Source organism: Plectropomus leopardus, chromosome 24 (genome assembly GCF_026936395.1).
Source record: "Plectropomus leopardus strain MGB_pleo_1.0 chromosome 24, ASM2693639v1, whole genome shotgun sequence".
Taxonomy (NCBI): Eukaryota; Metazoa; Chordata; class Actinopteri; order Perciformes; family Serranidae; genus Plectropomus; species Plectropomus leopardus.
In genome coordinates, this window is record NC_142199.1 from 14,803,267 (window position 1) to 14,824,843 (window position 21,577).

Here is a 21,577-nt window from a genome sequence, read left to right on the forward strand (position 1 = left end):
AGTGAAGGTAGATTACAGCCAGAGTTTAGATCCCTGTGATATATTTTTCACAGTCCTGCCTAATATTTACAACCATAGAAACTGTATCATTGATCTATCTGCAGTCAGAAAAGTCAATTAGTGCTTTTATACATTAAAGCAACACCAAGGAAAATAGTGAGAGGAAATCTGAAGACAGATAACTTTAAAGGCAAGTAGAGTGTAGCTCACCTGGTGGAGCAGGTACCCCCTGAACAAAAATCACAGCAGTTATGGGTTCAAGTCCACATTTGGCCTTTTGCTGCATGTCATCCTGATTCTCATTGTCTGTGTTATGAAATGGGTAGACAGGTCATGCCAATAACTTCTGAGGTGTTGAGTAGCTCATGTGGTAGACCAAGTGTTCAGTATATAAAAGCCACAGAAACCATGTGTTCAGTTCCAGCTTTGGCCCTTTGTTGCATGTCATCCCCTCACTTTCCTCCTTCTCACTGTCTGTTTTATCAAATAAAGGGAAAATCCCGAAAAAATAATTGTATTTCTGATTGTAAAATATATCAATACTAACCCAAATTTGAACTTGGTAAAGCTGATTTCTGTCATTGAGGCTTTATTATTTAACCTTTTGAAACCTGGGAAAATTGGCTTGAATTATTTGAAAAACATGGTAGGAAGGCAAGAAGCAACTTAAGATTGGGGAAAAACAAGTACAAAAAAAATGACCTAAAACTTGCACACGTAAAAAAAAAAGACCTGAAAAAATTAGCTTAAAAAGTATAATAATTCTCTAAAATAATTATTTTTAATATACAATTATGATTAGTTCAAATATAGTTTAGCTTTTTTTCTAGAATTTTAAAAATGATTTTGTTTTTTTTAAATATTTTTGCCTTTATTTGATAGGACAACTTAAGAGTGAAATTATTTTTTGCAAATATAAGTTGCAAAGAAATTATTTTTTGCCAAGTTGCTCATTGCCTTTTCCCCGTGTTTTTCAAAAGAAAGGTTTACATACTTGTGAAATGTGTCTGAATGCATCACAAGAAAAAAGTGTCGTAAATCCAGGTTTCAGAATGTTTATGTATGTGGCTGTAAAATGTTCCTGGATTATTCTGTAGTTTTGATCAGATTTATGGACCACCATTGGACATTAGGGGGCGGTATGACACTTTCTCCCCTGTGATGAACTGTTTAAAAATAGAGATGCTGCCATGATGCTGCTCAGTGAAGCTATTATGGAGGCTGGCTTTGGCGAGCAGGGTGCAGATTGGCAGGCAAATGATGTCAGTTGGACGTCCCATTATACACCCTCTCCCCTCCCTACACACACACACACAGTGCTGCACCCTCTCCAAGGGAGATGCTGAACCTACATGCGATGTGTGAAGATGCTCAGTAAAATCATGTCGTGTACAGAGTGTTTTTTTCTGCGATTATTCAAATGAGCTCGCTCCGCAGCCTCCATAATTGATTCATTATGTAAAAATGAGCCACACCACCATAATGAACGCACACAAACACAGACAATCACTCATCTCCCAGACACACACACACACACACACACACACTCCCGGTTGTTACCATAGGAACATAGTGGGAGAGGTTGCCGAGCTGCAGTCGTTAGGGGAAGCTCTCCAATACAATGAAAACATCCAGGAGGACGGAGGAATTACATTACAGCAGGAGAACCCTTCATCAAAGAGGAGCAGAGGAGAGCGCGCTGCCTCTTAACACGCAGACCTCTGAGCCCCTTTGATAACACGTCTCCAGCAATTATCCATTATTTGGGAGGGGGCCGGAGTCATTGTGCTGAAATGGAAAGAAGGGTCAACATGCAAGGAGCATGAATGTGTTTCTCTGAAATGGTCCTGACACTGGTCCTCCATTACATCTCCTTTCATCCTGTCTCCTCATTATGCATAAAGTGCAATTAGGTGGGTGCATTTTTGAATATATTAATTGTATGACTTCCATGATGGAGGTCAAAAACAGCGGCAGGCCAGAAAACTGCGTGTCTTTCTCAAGGATGTTTCCTGGGGGTTTGGATCTGCTGTGGATCAAAGCTGTCATTGGACCATGGATGGATCACTGAATTGGCCTACCAGGCTGCTAATGACTTTGACTGTTGACATTTCTTGTTGGAAAGTCAATAAAATGACCACAAAGGGTCAAATGTGACTACAAAGAGACACAAAACAACCCGTAAGAATAAAAAAATGTTATAAAGGGAAGCAAAGTGACCAGAAAGAGACGCAAAACTCCCACAAAGAGGCACAAAACGATGAGAAAGAAATGCATAATGACCACAAAAGAGACTGAAAAGACACAGACTAGGTGTCAAATGCATACAATAAGATGTAAAACAATTATAAAGACACAAAAACAGCCACAACAAGAAACAAAATTACCACAGGGTTGCAATTTGACCACAAACAGACACTACTTGACCTAAAAGAGAAATAAAGACACAAATCACAAGGTACTCAGATCGGAGCGCTGTGGCACAAATCCTGCATGCAGCTATTGTTTTATTCTTAGTGTGTGTATACTCGTGCGGTCACATTCAGGCACACACGTCTCAGAGGTCGGAGGTCACGCAGCCGAGCAGCCGAGCCTCTGCATCATATGTTTTCACTGTGAGGAGCGAGGCTGCTGGTGATGAATCGTTCTCTCCAGGCGATGTGTGTGTGCACGTCGCAGTCACAAATTGCATCTTAATGATTCTCTTTACAGATCATCACCCTGCGCAGGAGGGGGAGGCAGGGAGCCCCCCCCCCCGCTGCTCTGCCTAAATGTTGCATGGGCGTTAGTGGTTGTGATGGAAGAGTCTTGTAGGAAAAATTGGGGGCAACAGAGCAGGAAAACAGTGTGTTAGCGGAGGAAAAAGGATGAATGGTGTTTAATTGGACTCACAACATATGACCCCATAATGTAAACAGACCAAATCCCATTAATTTTTACACAAGTGACCCACGTGTGACTAATGATTAATGTGTAAATTGTGTGTCCTCAGATTTGTGGCACCCCAGTGATCCCATTGATTGTCATGCTCTTCAACCTGAAAAAAAACTTAATTTCTTTCCAAAACAAGGAGAGAAAGCAATGAGCAATGAAAGAGGAAATGACCCAAACATGAGTAAGAAATTATAAAAAATTACAGGAAAATTACCTGAAAATTAGTAATAAAAAAACTACATTAAAAAACAAAAAAAAGAAGGAAGTTAAAAACAAAACAAAGATGACCTGGAAAAAATGCAGAAAAATTCTAATAATTCTGTAACATAATTCTACATTTATTTTTTCTTTTTTACAGTAATTAAAATATAATATATAAATATACATATAGCCCCAGCTTTTAAAACTCGTGGAACACTTGTGTGGGGGTTTCTTTATGTTGGGATGATCTCGAGCTCAACTGGTAGAGTGTGTGCCTCATGTGCCTGAGGCTTTTACAGCAGCCAGGGTTTGAGTCCAGCCTGTGGCCTTTTGCTGCGTGTTATTCCCCCTTGTCTCTCCAACCTTTCCTGTCTGTCTCTGAGCTGTCTCTGGAAAATGCCCCAAAAAATAATCTTTAAAAAAAGACAAAAAGTTTTCTTCTCCCCATGTTTTTTGACAGAAATCTAACCAGTTTTCTTAAGTTTCAGGGGCTTAAGTTCCTGACCTCCTGCACTGCACCATCTTCTCTCTTTCTCACTTTACGACGCCTCATGGATAACCTCAGGAAGTGTTGGTACAATTATCAGTCTCTCCTCTGACCATTTCAAAAAGCTCGCAGTTAGCGGGGTGTGAAGAAGTTGCCTGTTAAACCTCGACACCACAGGCCACAATGCTCAACACACGTGTGCCATATGTGGGCCCCCCTGAATTTATAACTTTGACTTTGGCTGAGGCTGGCTGCATGTGATCTCTGGTTAAAAAACAACAGTGTGATTTTCTGCAGATGAAAACAAGGACCTGGTGACAACAGTCTTCATTCAGACCATACTTAAAGGGTCATTCAGACTTTGCAATTATGCACACCTGACTCTGTTTTATCTCATTAGCCAATCTGTGCTTCAACTGTTCTTATCATGATGCAGAAAGAGAAGTGTTGCAATGTCTTAGGGGTTCAGAAATGACATTATGAAGAAAAAAATCCCCTTTTTTGAGAAAGTGATGCCCTGGTACGTCACATGAAATTAAACAACGTACAGCTCCAGTGCAATGTGATCCCATCAGCTGTTTTTTAAAGATTATTTTTGTGGATTTTCCCTTTATCTGACAGGACAGAAAGTGTGAAAGGGGGAGAGAGAGGGGATGTCATGCAGCAAAAGGGCCAAGAGTGGAAGTGAACCCACAACCACTGCAGCAAAGACATAACCTCCTGCACATGGGGCTCCTGCTTTACCAGGTGAGTCACCAGGTACTGCCCCCATCACCTGTTTACTTACTGAACTTACTGAAGTAAGTACAGTAAATAAAGCATGGCCCAAAAAGTGGAGGAAAGTAGTATACAAGAATAACAAGAATATCTCTCCCAAAAAAGTGCGGAAAATTAATATTAAAAATATACGAATATACCTCTTTTTCTGTAACATAATTTATAGTACATATAAATATAGATTTTTTTTTTACCCCTGTCCCTTTTTTCCAACTTATTTTGAGGTCATTGTCTTGTCACCTTTTTCTAATTTTTTAAAAATTGTGGCAAAAAAAATTGTCTTTTTCAAAGAAATCAATTTAGATTGTTTAAATAGGTTTAAATAGATTGTGAAAGGTGTGTGAAGGCAGCACAAGAAAACTGACCCTAATTCAGATTTAAAAGAGTCAAATAAAACATAGTTGTTAAAATCATTCATCAAGTGACCAGCATTCATAAGTATTAGTTGACCATGTTCTTCTTCTTCTTTTTCTTCTTTTTCTTCTTCTCTGGGTAATATATATGTGTTGTCCAATCGGAAGTCTCCATTTGATCAGGTGACAGGACGGCAGGACTCCAGCTCGGGGACACGGCCAAAATGTAAACAAGTAAAAGCTGAGGACTCCAAGGTAAGCCATGCGAGCTGTCATGCAAACACAGAAGCGGTTTCCAAATAAAGAAATAAGAGAAAATAAAAGGAGGATAAGGTTATTTAACTCCCTAAATTTAATTCTTATGGATTTCATTTTTACAACAGGTCGCCAGCTCGTGGACAAGACCCTCGCGCTGCCCCTTAGTGTCAACAAACACGTAGCAGGTAAGCTAACGTTAGCAGCAAGCTGGATATCATTGGTTTAAATATTGTATCGTTAGCTATTGTGTTAGTTGTGAATTTTAAGACAAGGCATACATGTTTTATGTTGGCAAAATTGTGGGCTACTTGTAAATGAATGTCTCTGCACAGGTGGCTAGCCAGCCTGTTATGTTTTATGGTAAGCTAACTAATAGCCTAGTAGATGCTAGCTGTTCCTAGCATTAGAAATCTGTTACATTTACATATTTTCGGTTGCAGGCTGGACCAGTCAGAGACAGAGACAGAAGCATTCAAATTGGTGAGTACAAGTGTTTTTCAAGGGGATTTTTTGGGGTATCAGTTGGGCCGCCGTGCCCTTGTTTAAAAGGTTGTCTTCATTTTGGACTGAGGTACCGCTGAGAACCTGTTTCATGATGTGTTTGTGCTTTTGTGGGTGAACTTTGTGCCACTTTATCTGTCAGTTTTTGGGACATGGTGTTTTTTAGGTATGCACGAAGCTGTATTTTCTGCTGATATCCGAAATGCAGATGTATGACAAGTCATTTGGTCAGCAACCAATATTGATATATCTGTTTAGTGGAAAATTATGGAGTTTTCTTCATCTATGACTGAATATATCCCATCTGTATGCCCGCACCTTGGTTTATCTCTATTTTAATACTTAATTTTATTTATTTACTTACTGATTTTGTCGTCTGTTTATTTTTTGTTGAAAGAAAGAAAAGAGAAAAAAACGGTTTGTCATGTCAGCAGAAATCAGAATGGTGGCTGATTCCCATATTTAATTTTAATTTGTTTTTGTATTCAGAAATGTTGGCATAAAAAATACATTGGGTATGTTCTTAGACTAACATGCCTTTGATAGTATTTCAGAGGTAACAGACCAATAGGTTACCAGAGCAGGGCATGACCAAAACATATGGGTTAAGTTTGATTTCATTCCAAGTATCATTAAAAAGAGTCTCATAAAGACTTTAATCCAACATACTTTAAGCTGTAGGAACCTGCTTCATGTTTATACCTAATCGTGTGTGCGTATCTAAGAGTGTGTGTCCGTGTGCTTCCTAAGTAAGGAGCTTCAGGGCCCGTCATTACTAAGTTACACCACTGTGTTCTGCAGTGGCGCCAGGACAACTGTAAGTACGTAAATCTGTGGATGTTTTTAGCGTCCCTAACCTTTAAATAATCACATTTTTTAAAATCAAAATCATTCTCAAAATCATCATCATCTCTCAAAATCTCAATCATTAGAATTATTACGCATCAGTAGGATGATACATTATTTATTCAGAGCGCTCGTGTTAAAATAGTCAAACGGGCCGCGTGACTTCTATCGGTAAAAACATTGACTAGAACAGTTTTATTTTTAAAAATCTATATTTGTTCGATGCTTTCATCACAGACAGGCCTCTAACTATAGTGGCCGGCATGAAAGCGTGTATGTGACTATCTAGAGCCAGTGTTTGGTTTGTCTGTTCTGGGCTACTGTAGAAACATCGTGGCGCAACACAGCGAACTCTGTGGACAAGGACCCAATACCTATATAGATTTAAACAGCTCATGTAAAGGTAGTAAAATACAACCTTTGTTATTTTCTGGTGATTTTACACTCAAGAAAACATATGTATTATTTTCACCCTAAATCCTGCACACTGAAGAGTGTTTCTTCAGTGACACAGATCTGACTCTGATTTCTCTGTGCGAGAGCCAGTTTAGGCAAGAAATGTTGTTCCTAATATAATGAAGAAAGAGAATTGTTGAAAGGCATTGGGGAGGTAGAAGTCATAGTTTTTGGAGAAAGTGATGTACTGGCTTGATGGTCAAACTGGTTTATTGTCTGCAGCTGGTCCAAAATATCATATGATTGCTCATACTGTCTTGTGGGAGGGCTTCTCAATTTCAGCCCTCATCTCTCGGCTCCATTAACTGACAAGAGATACCAGGAGCCTGAGAGAGGCATATTTCTCAGGTGGCACCACATGGCATCAGATGATTTGTGTGTCTCTCCAGATCATTTGAGGCACTCTGTCTTATTTTTAACTGTCCGCGGATGTGTCCAGGAGGCAAAAAACCTACAGAAATTGGTCTAATAATTGAGATTCATGTGAAAGCACCTGTGCGATTTAATGGCCTTGACATTTTTCAAAATTGAAGCCACCACAGAAATGGCATCAGTGGCACCGTCTCGCAGTCTGTCTGCGATTCCACAGGCTCCACTGACCATGACAGGACCCCAGGTTGATAATAAAATAAATCTGTGACAGTGTGAAAGTTTGGATGTAATCGGTGTGGTGAGTTCACTTAAACTGCACAAGATTGGACCCTAAAAAGTGAGGACTTTGCCAGTGACAGCCACACAGAGACACCCAAGTAATCCGGTTCAGCTTGACAAAAGAGAGATTTGCATAATTATACTGGGAACAGATTACATAAAAAGACTCCCTGTATAATTTATAACCCGGGTTCGCTGTAACCACACCGCTGTTATCTGGTTTGTCTGGACTAAATGGTAAAACGAGGAGGGACAGATGGAGAAGAGCGAGGCGGCGTCGTGTAAGAAAAGGTTGTGAATACATCAGCGGCCTACTGAGCCAACAGGATGTGCCAGCATGGGTGTGTTTGCACATGCAGGTGTGTGTGATGAGTGCATTTGTATGCTGTCGGCATCTGAAATCAGTCGCGTGGTGAAGATGAATGGTTCTGGCTTTAAGTGAAATGTTAATGCTCAGACAAAGACAAAGAAATATCCAGAGGAGAAAGACAATGACACAGATTGTGTGTAGAAATGCTGTTTAGTTTAGACAAAGAAAGTAATATAAAATACTGTAGTGGACTCCTGCCCAATATTCAAATATGCTCAAAATGTCCTCACCTATATACTGATATTAAAAACAATAATTGATCTGTGACATGTAACCACCCACTGCTGTCTGAAATAATGATTTGCAAATTTAATCATAATCTCAAATTAAGTTTACAAATTGTCAATATTGTTATTACTGGTTGATTGTTCAACTGGATTTTATGCTGTTTTTAATTGTGTACAACTAAGTATAAGATGAGTATAAAATATACTTAAATATACTTAAATTATTAAAGTTAAACTACTCAATGCATCTTCTATAACAAAAAATGACCCCCAAAACTTAAAATTATAAAAAAAAAAGTTTAAAAAACTTTTTAAAACTTAAATGTTTCGCAGATAGTAGTTTTCTAATTGGCTAATTGTAGTTACTTTACTAAAGCTGTCAGATATGAATGTTGTGAAGTAAGAAGTCCAAATACGTAGGTTACAGCCAAAAAAAAAAACAAATATACACTGATCAGAGCTTGAATTAAAATGAAAAAAATCCTGTGCACGAGATAATCCCTCCACCTGACAGGTGTGGCATATCAAGACGCTGATTAAACAGCAGGATTACTACACAGGTGTACGTTGGGTCGGACACAGTAAAAAGCCTCGATAAAATATGCGGTTTGATATTGAAAAAAATCCAACAACAAGCATTTATTAGGATCGCACTTGAGTAGAGATTACAGAGATGCTTTTTTGGTGAGATATCCGGTTCTGACCAGGTTTTTGATTGTGGTATTCAGCATTCAGTATTTGTGAAAGGTATCACAACCCAGAACCAGAAAACTGATGTTGATCCAGGTTTCAAAGAAGAGGTGCTCACTAACACAGATTTTAACAAATTTATGACCAAATTTGAGAGAAATAAGTCTTTTATATGCATAAAAAAACCTTCAACCTCAACTTAAACCTGTAAATAATGCAAAATAAAAACGAAAGTGTTTAACTTTTGGCTCAATGCACAACGTATGCACTGTACACATGACCATGATAATGCAGGTATAGAAACTATAGCATGCACATTATATTAAGAAGTCTGCTGAAGGTCTTGTGTCTGTGCATAAAGTGCAAACATCTTTTCATTTATTCAAAAAGCACTTAGACTCAATGTCTCCTCATCTCCAAACCATAAAAAAACAAACTCCTAAAAGGCTACCCGCATACATGCTACCTAACCTCGACGAGAGAGAATACACACTGATTTGATTAGCCCGACTCGAGGTTTTAAAGTCTCCTGGAAATGTCAGCAAAATCATCAAAGTGCCCGTCTCCTTCATAAAGACCTGATCAAAGGCATTCTCAACATACTGCGCCCTCCATATTGTTAGCTCACGGCTAAAACGTCTACATCTGCACAGCATTAATGGTTTTATGAGACTTTTATAAGTGGAGACAGACCCAAATCGAGGAGAGACAAGTGACATTTCCCCCTCTTGGCTACACCCTTGGCCCACCGGCTCGCTGCTGCATTTGCAAATGTGTCACATGCGCTCATGTGCTTGTTTTACAAGGAATCCCTCTTTGTTTGCTCAGGCGGCCTCCCCCATATATAACATTAATGCACGCTCTCTGTGCATCACCACCACTGCAGGAAAAGGTGCTTTTCTGCCCAAGTGCTCCTCATGTTTGTTATCACCCATCCGAAGGACAAATGAATGGTGGGTTCTGCCACCAGCCAAAATGTTGAGTCAACATGTAAATGCAGCAATTCTGTCAATAAGTAATACTTAGCCTACTTCTAATCTCACATTATTACCATTATTCTCCTACACAAAACCCCAACTCGATATGCAGGCAGTGGTTGAAGAAGTATTCAGATCCTCTACTTAAGTAGCAGTACTAAAAGCACACTGTTAAAAATACTCTGTTACAAGTTAAAAATGTTACTTCAGTAAAAGGAAGTTAGTAAAATCTGGAAAAAAGTACTTAAAGTATGAGTAAAATTACCAAATACAGAAAAATCTAAAAAAAAAAAAAAAAACAAAAGCTCAAAATTATAAGAAAAATAATAAAAAACTAAAAATTACTTAAAAACAATAGAAAAAACACCTCAAAACTAAAAAATATTAAACAAAACAAAACACCTCAAACAAAGTAGTTGGCGATGATTTTCTGTCAATCAACTGATTTATCAACTAATTGAAGCATACTACCATGAACTCTTTGGTCATTTAATTTATAACACTCATCATATTTTATAAACACGTCTTGTGTTTTTATGCAAAAACTGTAATCTGTAAAGTATGTTGAGCGTTCAGATAAATGTGGTGATGTAAAAAGTACAATATTTACCTTGGGATGTCATGGAGTAAGAATATACATACACACCTGTGTGTGCCCTCAAAGTTCAACAAATGGGACTTTTTTTCTCACACGAAGCCATTTAAAGAATACATAAATAATACTCGGCCTGTCCAGGGTGTTTTTTTACATATTGCAAAAATACTTCAAAATATAGATTTTCATTTGTTCAAAAGGCTTAATTTAACCAACATTTTTTCTTCTGTGTGATGTATGCAGTGTGCATCTCAATATGATTTATGAACTCATCAGCCTCTCATATTAATCTCACCTGACACATAATCTCATTAAAACAATTACCTTTTTAATACAAGGCTGCGCACTACAGCGTTTTCATGTGTAACCTTGGTTTTATGTGCTGAATTACACACATACACACACACACACACCTCTGCTCCACCTACTTACCCTCCACCCACCGCCCCTCTCACAGCAGGCTGCTCAGACCTCAGGCCACTTCAGTAGATCAAAGAAATGTTGGCATGAAACCCCCACCTCCTGAAACCTCTAAATCCCAGCACCACACTGGCTCAAAGTAACAACACACCTCTTTTCCTTTCAGGAAGCCCTGAAAGCGTTTTTATTTCCATCCTTGTCTGGGATATCCCAATCGCTTTGAAACATATTGCAACATATTTTTGTTGGCCGTCCCGTGCACGTACAGACATTAAATTTTCATATCTGTATGCAGGATTCCCATTTTCCTGCACATAAATGCGCACTCACAGATGCTGACACAATCACACCTCCTGTTTCAACACCCATCCCCCCCCGTCACGAGCTCCCTCCATCAGTTTGGGCAGCGTGACGGTTTGGCTGCATCCTCGCCACGTCTGGTGCTGATTTCCAGGCCACGGTGCTGAGGCTTGCCAGTAGGTGGGGGGGTTGCAGGATGAGCTGTGGAGGCGCTCCAAAGATGGCATGAACATCACCACAGTGCTGACAAAGAGAAGGCGACTCTGAGCTATCAGAAAGCTCTGTGATGCTCTCATCTGACTGTGTGGCACGCCGCAGTGAGGACCCAGATGACAGTGATACTCTACTTTCTGCTTTCTCACGTCAAACCATTTATTTCAAGGCGACATGCATTTGAATGAGACTCTGCGCACATGTCTATAAAACGACCAGAAATCTAATTAACTTAACTCAATCCTGCAAATTGAAAGAAATTAGTAGATTTAGAATTTTATTGAAAATAAGTAAGGGGAAAATGTCCAGAAACCTACATTTGTTAGTGGAATAATTATATATTGAAAATTATGTCACATAATTATGATTTTTTTTTATCTATTTATGTTTTATGTTTTCTTTTCTTTTTTGCTATTTTTTTAAAATATCATAATTATATATTTAAACACATTTTTCCAAGTCATTTTCTTCGTTTTTGTTTTCTTTTTTCTTTTTTCCCCCCTCATTTTTTGCTCATTTTTCAGGTAATTTCGTTGTAATTTTTTTTTACTTTTTAATTTTTTCTTTTTTTTTTTAAAGTAATTTCTTCTTAAGCTGCTCATTGCCTTCTTCCTGTGTTTTTGAGAGAAATTGATCCAATTTTCTCGCAAGGTTAAGTGGAAAATAAATCACCAATTATTTTCATAAAGGCATAATTATTTAAAATAAATATAAAAATAACCTTGAAACTCAGGTAGCAAAATGGAACTCAGCCATCATTAATTTTAATATTTTAAATATCTAAAGACAAAGCAAAGCATTGTAATACAACATTTACACATGTATGTGTGTCTGCAGGATAAGCTTATCAGACAGTTCACAGTGAACGCGGCACAGTGTGATTTAGCTCGTCTCTGCGCTGTAGAGGCTCTCAAACCTCCCAGCAGCCACGTCTGTCACTTTCATATAGGTCTAGTGAAGAGTAGTTAACACATACAGTATATGGGCCAGAGAGATGGCCTGGTTGTTAGCTATATTTAGCCAGAACATGAAATATCTGAGAGGGTTATTTCAGCGTGGATGTCCTTATTTAGAGAGTTAGACTGATTTTCTATGAATTTATTTTCCAAATGTGAAACCACTAACTTTTATCAACATCTCAAATTAAATGTGTCAAAACCAAGGTCATTCTGGTTCGCTGGGTAAAGGTTACAGTTAACATATGGCCACAAAGTTTTGTTACACTGTATTTTTGCATCATGTTTTGCACTGATTAAAGGTAGACTGATATTGCTTTTCAGGGCTGATACAGATACTGATTGTTAGTGGTTAATGAGACCGATATTTGGAACCGCTATGAATTGACAATAAAAATGAAAATCTTTCTGTCAGTATTTAGAATTTAGAAAAATAACAAACTCCAACACAAAACTTTGTTTAAAGTGCCTTTAGCAAACGTTTAATCAACATTTAAACATTCAACTTCATTTACAGCAAGTTCCCAGCAACATTTTTTATCAAGTTCACTAAAAATCTAAGTAAAAAAATAGCATAAATGAAAATATCTTTGATCTAATCTTGCATAATAAAGTGAATGACTGTCTTTCCTGTGCATGTCCAGTATTGAAACTCTGCCCCATCAAAAATTTGTATGCGTAATACCCCCGGTCATACTCATTAGAAATATAATCAGCTACTGCCTGTCATTTACAGCTGAGGACCTCTAATAAAGCAGCCAGGGGGCACATCATGTCACCTGAAAGCCATAAAAAGAGCACATCCGAACCCTGCTAACATGTCAACATTAACATCAGTCAGTGCTGATTGATATTTCACAGCTTTTTATCAGACCCACACTGGCGACAGCAGTGGTTGCCTTATCTTTCTTTCGCCGCGCATGAGGGCAAATTTTAGCCCCGACATTAACATCATCCCAAAACATATGGAGCTTCTCGTTTATCATTACAGTGATAAAGAGCTGGATGACACCAGAGGCTGTTTCCTGGCTGTCACCCTCATCTCCACCTCACACGACACACACGCAAACACACACACATACACACGCCCGCTTCAGATCTGGATCGCCCCTGTGATGTGATTTGACTCATCGGGCGACTGTGGTGGGTCTGCGCACGGTTGTTAACAAAAACCACATCCTCGCACAGCAGCCGCACATTTCCGAGGATCATGAGGAATTACGGCAGGCGCTGGTTTGGATCGCAGACAACGTGACTGCAAAATAAAGCAGAACTGGAATGATTTCGACAGCCTTTGAAATATATTTTCTTTTTTTAAAAAAATCAAAAAAGAGAGACTAAAGCAAAAGAAAGTAACCTGTGATAGTGAAAACTGCAATTTCAATTACACTTTCTCCAATGATATTGACCAAAAAATGAACTATGATGATTGTTATATTTTTGCATGCATCCACAAAATCTAGTCCTCAGTAAAACAGTATGCTATCAGCTTACAATTTTTTTAGAACTAAGCAACACAGACTAACAATCCCTCAGAACAATAGTGTAGTAAAGAGGCTGCAATAGCTGACATAAACTATGAAAACAGACAGGCTTTGAAGCCAATTTGACATTGTGGCTAAAATGTGTAACGACAACTTTAGGGTCAAGTGATTCCATTTGACCCCATCGACTTGCATTGTGAAAGAAATGTGTGTAAATCAATTAATCAATTTTTCTTAATGTCACAACCTTGTGTAAAATCACTTGTTTGTGTGTTTGATCCAATCAGTCTGCTAACATTTCAAAAGTCTCGAAGAACCACACAGTTTTCACCCAGTTAGCAGAAGTTAGTTGTCACTCGACCTGCAAAGTCTACAGCAGACTGCCTGTTGCTCCAGCGGCCCAAATTTCCATTTCCATTTCTCTGACAGCCCGTTATCCCCAAAACAATTTCTAGAAAATCCTGCTTCTCCAAAAGTACAAATTTCCTGCAGTTAGACAACCCAACTGCCAGAAAAATGTTTGCATTGTATGTTTCTGTAAACCAGGATAAAGTTATTTTTTTAAATGCTGTGGTTAATGCATGGTTAGGTATAGACACAAAAACTACTCGGTTATAGTGGGAAAAAAATCATATTTTTGGCTTAAAACACCAATGTTTGCTGCTCCAAAAATCGCAGGGAAACCAGTGTCAGGTTGCTAAAGCCCTCCTGGATTGGCAGCTCAGCACTGCTGGGAAACAAACTAATTGCATAGAGTGTCTTTTTGTGGAAACTAGACATTTTAAACATTTTTTGGACTAATGGGGTTTTGGAATTTTGGTCTGTTGTGCACTTCCTTTTCCTTTATTACCCAGGAAATTTAACTTCTTTGGCTTCATGCACCACTGAGCAACTTTCATAAGAATGAAAAGGGCCCCGCCTCCAACACTGTATCCAGTTATCTTTTTACATCCGTGTAATAAAGCCACTCGGTTTGTGGGCAATGTCAGCGTACTCACAGGCAGTTTTTTTGTGGTAGATAGGTATTTAAAAACGGATACACAGGGTTTAATCATTTTTTCACTGCCGTCAATTAATAATTAGACTCACAAATATCCTTTGTTACCGTCATGTCACTGACAGATACGATTATTGCCCCATCATGTGGTTTATCTTGAGGAGATGCTAATGAAGACATAATTTCATGCGCCGTTAACCCCCAAACACATACACACACACAAACACACACTTCCTCAAACTTCCCTGAAGAATCAGGTCATCCCTGGAATGATTCATCCTCCAATCTATTAAACACACACACACACCCTGAACACATTCACTGTGCCTCATTACATCAGTGTGTATCCATGCCTGAACGGACCTAATGACTGACGGGGGACACTCCGCAGACTTACTGTACTCTTGTCTAACGCGCCATTGCCTTTCTCCTCTGTCTGCGCACGTCTGTGTGTGTTCCCGTCACAGTGTGTGTGCCGTGCCCTCGCTGCCCTACAGTACATCCAGTGGAGGATATTAAGCTAATGGTTTATTAAAACAAAATGTCATGTGTTAGTAAGCTAAGGGGGAGTAAAAGAGCCGAGGCTTATTAGGATTCATTAGAGGGTTCCAGTCAGTTGACGTTGTTTCATGCACTAGAAAACCCAGAATGTCTTTGTCGAGACTTTTACCTGTTAAATAATGAGACTTTTTGGCTCTGGTGCTCCATGATTTTATCTGATGTAATGCTGACTGACAGCCAGTGGTGGAATGCAACTATGTACTTTTACTAAGTACTGTAGTTATGTATGAACTTGAGGCATTTTTACTTAAGTATTTTCTTTTCATGCTACTTTATACTTTTACTCCCGTACATTCAGAGGGAAATATTGGACTTTATATGTCACTACATTTATCTGAAAGCTTAAGTTTCTTCACAAATGAAGATTTTTGTAAAAAAAAAACATGAGAGGGGTTTATAAAATATGTTTATACAAGTATGGCTGCAACAATAAGTTGATTCACCAATGTCAACTATTTTGATAAACATAAAAGTATTTTTTCATATTTTTAGTTTTGGGGGGTGTTAGTTTCAGTTGTTTCTAAGTCTGTTTTTTTGTCCCTTCTTTTTGAATAATTTTGAGATTGGGGCTGTTTTAATTTTTTTTTTATTTTTGGGGAGTGTTTTTTCTATTTTTTTATCATTTTACACTTTTTTTATTTTTTATTAATAGTTTTTAATTTTGGGGTTTTTACATATACTTTTTTTAATAAGATTTTTCTGTATTAGGTACTTTTACTTTAAATACTTAGTACATTTTCCTGAGTTTACTTACTGACTTTTACTTAAGTACCATTTTCAATGCAGGACTTTTACTTGTAACAGAGTATTTTCACAGCATGGTATAAGTACATTTACTAAAGTAAAGGAGCTAAATACTTCTTCCATCTCTGCTGTGCTATCAGCAGCGGTGACTCAGACAGTATTTGGTAAAACTGTGCGGTCCCATGAAACGTTTGAACAGACTGACCCTGGATAATAAGCATATATCCGTATGAGAAACCAGGTTTTAATGTTAATTTCACCTATTGCACGCCTCTCTGTCACTCCATTAAAACTGGAGCCAAAAACGAAAGAGCAGAATGAACTAAGAGGGTTTCTGGAAACAGGAAGAGAGATTTCTCAAGACATTTTTAATGCTAAAAGGAATTTTGGAAATCCTCCCAGTCAGTGATGTTCATGATGTTCCAATCCACGTTCAATTCATATTACGTCGGATCCAACAAAGCAGAAACTGTCAAAGTGGAGAAAATCACAGACAGTACAGTGATGTCACTGCCATGATTTCATGGACTGTGGGGTTTTTTGAGTGATGACACTACAGTGACGGAGGTTACTTCTAAATATAGCAATTTCTCAGCCATGATTTCTCCGAAACAACAGTGAAGTCACAACAACAGCATCTGGAAATTTCAGTGCTGTCAGGAAAACTACTGAAAACAATTGCTTAATAGAAGTTAGTGTGGAATTGTACTCGATACAGATGCCCTGTTAAGTGATTCATTCACATATAGAAGTGTGTACTCATAGATGATCCATGAAGTCTTTTTTTTTTTGGCCTTTCCAAAAACACGAGCAAAAGTAGGCTTTAAGGAACTGGTTAGTTCTCACCCTCAAAGCCTTTACTCTTTTCAAAAAACTGAAACATACTTTGCTCTAATCTAAAACACATTTTTGGAACCAAGACTTAAAGGTATGAATTTAAGATGAAGGGAATGTTGTAATTTAATAAGATATAAAATCTTGTACAGAAAGATAACGTTAATAAATAGGATGGAAAAATTTTGGGGGACTGTTTTAAAAATGAAGCTCTTCACTCCAGGCTTTTTGGGATTGTAAAACATTTCACATAGAGCCGGTTTGATGTAGAGCATCAATGAATTTTAATTTCAATCCACCAATTTGTTTCAAGAGCAGCGTACACTGAGGTATCTGCAGAGTCGGATTTATTTATGTATATTTGTTTATCAATTGAATAAGAAACTGATACTTAAATATATGTACATATACCCTCCTATACTTCTACACTGGAAAAAAGAAATGTATTATTATTTAAACATGTAAAAGACCATAGTACTTGGAAAGAAGTCAGAGTATTGAGTACATACAAATGTGACCTCTAAAGTTAAACCTGGTTTAAGGATTTGTTTTTGGTTTTTTTTTTTCTTTTAGGACAGGAAGACAATAATGGACAATCAGACATGATAATTAGGCTAATTAGCTCGAAGGTTATGAGCATATTTGTGAAGTTTCAGTTTAAGAAAAGTTGGGGGCACTCGATAACCATGAACAGAGGTTTAACAAAGAATCTGTTGTCACCAATTTGTTTCTGATATAATTCAGAAAATACTAAATCACTGCAGTAAACTTATAATAACTACAGTTATGTCTCTTTGATGATGTCATCATGGTGGGATTGCAGTAACTCCAGTGATGTCACCACTTTGGGCATTTATTCACTGTGCAGATTAGGGAAATGAATTTGTGTGTGATCGCATTCACACGGACACACTCTCACACACATGTCATTAAGGGTCACTCACTGGCTCAGCTGGTGTGAAATAACATCCCTCCTTGTTCTGAAACTGGAGCACTTAGAGACTGCGGCCCCCTGCTGCCGTCAGCTGGAGATCAAGGCTGCGAGCTGAGAGCAGAGCCAGTTAGCCAGAATGCTGAGAGGTCAAACAACTCTGACATCTTGTGTTTGACAAAATGTATTTTATTTAACAGGCGCTTTGAAGATTTTATTCAAGCCTTTAACGCAAAGCAGCAGACAGTGTAGTTAGACGATGATTTAAAGGTTATGGCAATGCTGTATGTTTAAAACTGATGTGGAGGTTTATGACTTATATATTTAACCCTTTGAAACATGGAGCGACATCACTTTTCTCATGCTGCTTTCAGATGCCTATTGAGACCTTTGAACTCTGAGCAAATTTGTGGGATTCATTTTAAAAAAAACATGGATAAAAAGGCAAAAAGGAACCTGGTATGAAGTGTGCCACAAATTGCAAGAGATTAGTAGATTTAGAAAATAATTTTTAAAAAATCTACAGAAAATGAATGAAAAAAGACAAAAGGTAGAAAAAAAACTATATTTCTAATTATCATGATAAGATTATTTAAAATTATATATGTTGAGTTATGTTACGGAATACTATCATTTTTAAGCACTTTTGTATTAGTATTTTTTTTTCTTGTTTGTATTTCCTTTTTTTCTTGTTCTTTGTGTTGTTTTTCTTGCATTCATTTTCAGCTAATTTTCTTGTACTTTTCACTAATTTCTTGCAAATTTAGGGGTAATTTCTTCTTTGCTAGATGGCTGTTTCCCTTTCTGAAAGAAATCAAGCCAATTTGCTCAGGTTTCAAGGGGTTAAATGTAAAACAATTCCCATGGTGCTCGCACCAATTTCTGAATAGAGAACCAAAGAATCGTCCATCGCTATTTCTCCCTGAACTGCTTTGAATCTGCCCCTAATTTCCAGCGGTCGCAGTGACTAACTGTCGAGGAAACCCCTCTCAAACTGGAAACAAGTGAATGTGTGTGTGTGCCCCAGCAGTAAATGTCAGCGCTCCGCTGATTGAATGCACGTCGACAGAGATAACTGTGGGGCAGCCTGCTGTCAGGGCAGAGGGAGAGCGGCCCAGTGACCTAGACTCCCCAGTAACCTCCAGCACTGCCGGCCCGCTGGCTAAAACCAAACCACTTCACATTCACTTCCAGTACTTTCATTTCTTACTCATTCTTAATCATCGTGTGACCTGCTTGGACAAACTGTTTTTTAATTTACAATAGTTACAGTATCTGTGATTACCTAATGTTTTGGGAATTCATGGTAACAACATGACAAATCCCTCTAAATTTGAAACTCCTCTCACACACAGGAAGAATTAAGTGCACTGGTGCGTGACCCAGACCTGAACTGTACTGGATATCACAAACAGCAATGCTTGCCATAAAAAACACGCGCGGATGTGCGTTTATCATCGGAAAGTACAATATTACAGCTTTGAGGTATTTTCAGTATGAATAATTCAAACGATTTATGGCTTTAAAAATATCTGTAGCTGATTTGATGTCACGGTTCCAACATTTAGCGTGCCAACATGTTGAACTGCTTTAAAAAATACTGCAAGGTAGATGTGTGCTGACCCAGTTGTGTAATAAAGCATTACGGGAATACAGACCAAGGTCATCCAGTATTCATCTCATACAGCGTGTGCGCCTCAAACGTTATTAGTTTAAGTGTATTAATTAAAATGTAAATCATTATTTTTGCTAGTCTGAGCATCCAAAATCATTCAGCCAAGGACTCAAATTTGCTAGTTGCATCACAGTTTTCGTACGTTATACCTGAAATCCCTTATTTTCCAAGGGCATCTGTGCGTTATTCCATCGTATGTGACAGGCAGTGAGGATGGCTCGTATACGTGGTCCCAGAGGAGACATGCAGTATTTGAGCTATTGACGTTTATGTCAAGGATACCTCAAGATCATCTCTGTAACCAAGCTGATGCTAAGCTACATGTTCTGTTCATTCACATTATCTCCAAAATAAGAGTGTTGTGGTGCTTAAAAAGGACGAGTCTGCTTTAATTTCCTCAGTTAAAAAAAAAACAATAAAGAGGGAAGAAATGATATGAATATGTAAAAGCTGTTGGAACATGAGCTCTGATTAGTTTGTGTCTGTGTGCTGTCATGGAAATTTACAAGATGCACAGGATGTTGACAGCGCCATGTGACCACAAACAGGTGGTACCCTCATTTCTATTCTTGGAGCCATGTACAGTATTTAGGCGACAGCACTTGTCTGCCAGTTCCATTAATACAAAGACCCACTTTAATGCCGACTACACTGTACGTTCATCTGAAACATCAATCATGCTGTAGATGCAGGGGGGAGGGAATCAATGTCTGTATTGACATAAGACTCAACAGTCCAGAATGATATACACGACATGTCGAGTTTGGCTTTTCCGTCACCAGAATATGACTCTCTCCTTTAACCTACAATGCATTGGCAATTTTATATCCTGCATTTGTGGTTTGCTGCAGGGCATTTTGGGAAGTATAAGAAGTCAGAGAGGGATGAAGACTAAAGGCTGATTTATTGTTGTGTGTCTTTGTGTGTATTGTTGTGTGTAGCTTATGCAAGTGTTGTGTGCCATTGTGAGTATTTGTACTTGTGCAGTAGTTTGTCTGCTCTGTAGTTACACCTCCAGAATAGTAGTTGGCGGCATAGTTTCTGTGCCACTGTGTTGAGTTTCTGTTTTTATTTTACATGAGTGGCTAGAGCACTTTAATTAAATGATTTCTGATCCAGAGTAGATTCAGTAACGTCTTGCATATCGGTGCTTTTTTCATGTCTGTGCCCATTGTCTTACAATCACAGAGGGGAAGCCGTAAGAAAGGGCAGAAGTATAAACTTGGCTTTGGAAATGGCATGTTAAGGAAAAGACAAAAGAATAACACAAATAACACAAAGAATATCTCCTAAATGCATTACAGACTGAGGAAATATATAAATCGGTGACTTTGTCCTTTAAGCTGTTTCTGCACAATCTCACTTTGGCCCAAATGTGTGGCTGCACCCAAGTGAGACTGGCAACGCTGCAGGCTATAGCAGAACGCAGCACTCTCACACACACACACACGCACGCATGTGCGTGCGCACACACACACACACACACACACACACACACGCACACACACACACACACACACACACACACACACACACACACAGAGGCATTCATCCTGAAAAAAACTGGAGAAGGGCACAGGGGCACAGTGTGTAAACACCTCAGATAATGTGGTTGTGCTCACTGTCTCCTCTGTAACGGTCCTTTCAGTCTCAGCAGGCTGCACTTCTTTGAACCTAAAGACATGATAAAGATAAGAAGCAGGATTATGGATTAGCTAAACCGCATTTAAAAAAAGAAAATCAAATTAATACACAAGACAAAAATCACAAAAAGACAACCCATGCAGGTAAAATCTCCATCATCATCTGAGTCAGCCAGAATATGAATGAGGTCAAATGCATATGGTACAGAGATGGCAGCCAAATAGTGGTGCTATAGTGTGTAAAATCCCCCCGTCCCTTCTCTCCTGGCAGTGCTGTGTCCTGGAGGCAGAGCTCCCACACAACAGACGGGACTCCCACCACACAGCCTGCAGGGTGGAGCTGTCTCACCGTAAAAAAAACCCCCCAAAAAAACAACAAAAAAAAACGCTGCCAGCAACACAGAGAGTCCAATCACTCTGTCACAGAGGGGAGAGCTGATGCAGAACGCTGCTGTTTTCCCATTTCTGTAAAATTAGCGGTGATGCCGTGTTGGGA

The 21,577-nt window shown here is 38.6% G+C and overlaps 1 protein-coding gene across 1 annotated transcript in view; it reads left to right on the plus strand.

The window, feature by feature from the left end:
* The first annotated feature begins 4,937 nt into the window (after window positions 1-4,937).
* Window positions 4,938-21,577, plus strand: part of LOC121962873 (muscarinic acetylcholine receptor M4) — a 145,810-nt gene continuing 129,170 nt past the window's right edge. Inside the window, exons 1-3 of the mRNA XM_088074461.1 lie at window positions 4,938-5,007; window positions 5,136-5,195; window positions 5,451-5,490. The gene's annotated coding sequence lies outside the window, so the exon portion shown is untranslated. The remainder of the gene's footprint in view (window positions 5,008-5,135; window positions 5,196-5,450; window positions 5,491-21,577) is intronic.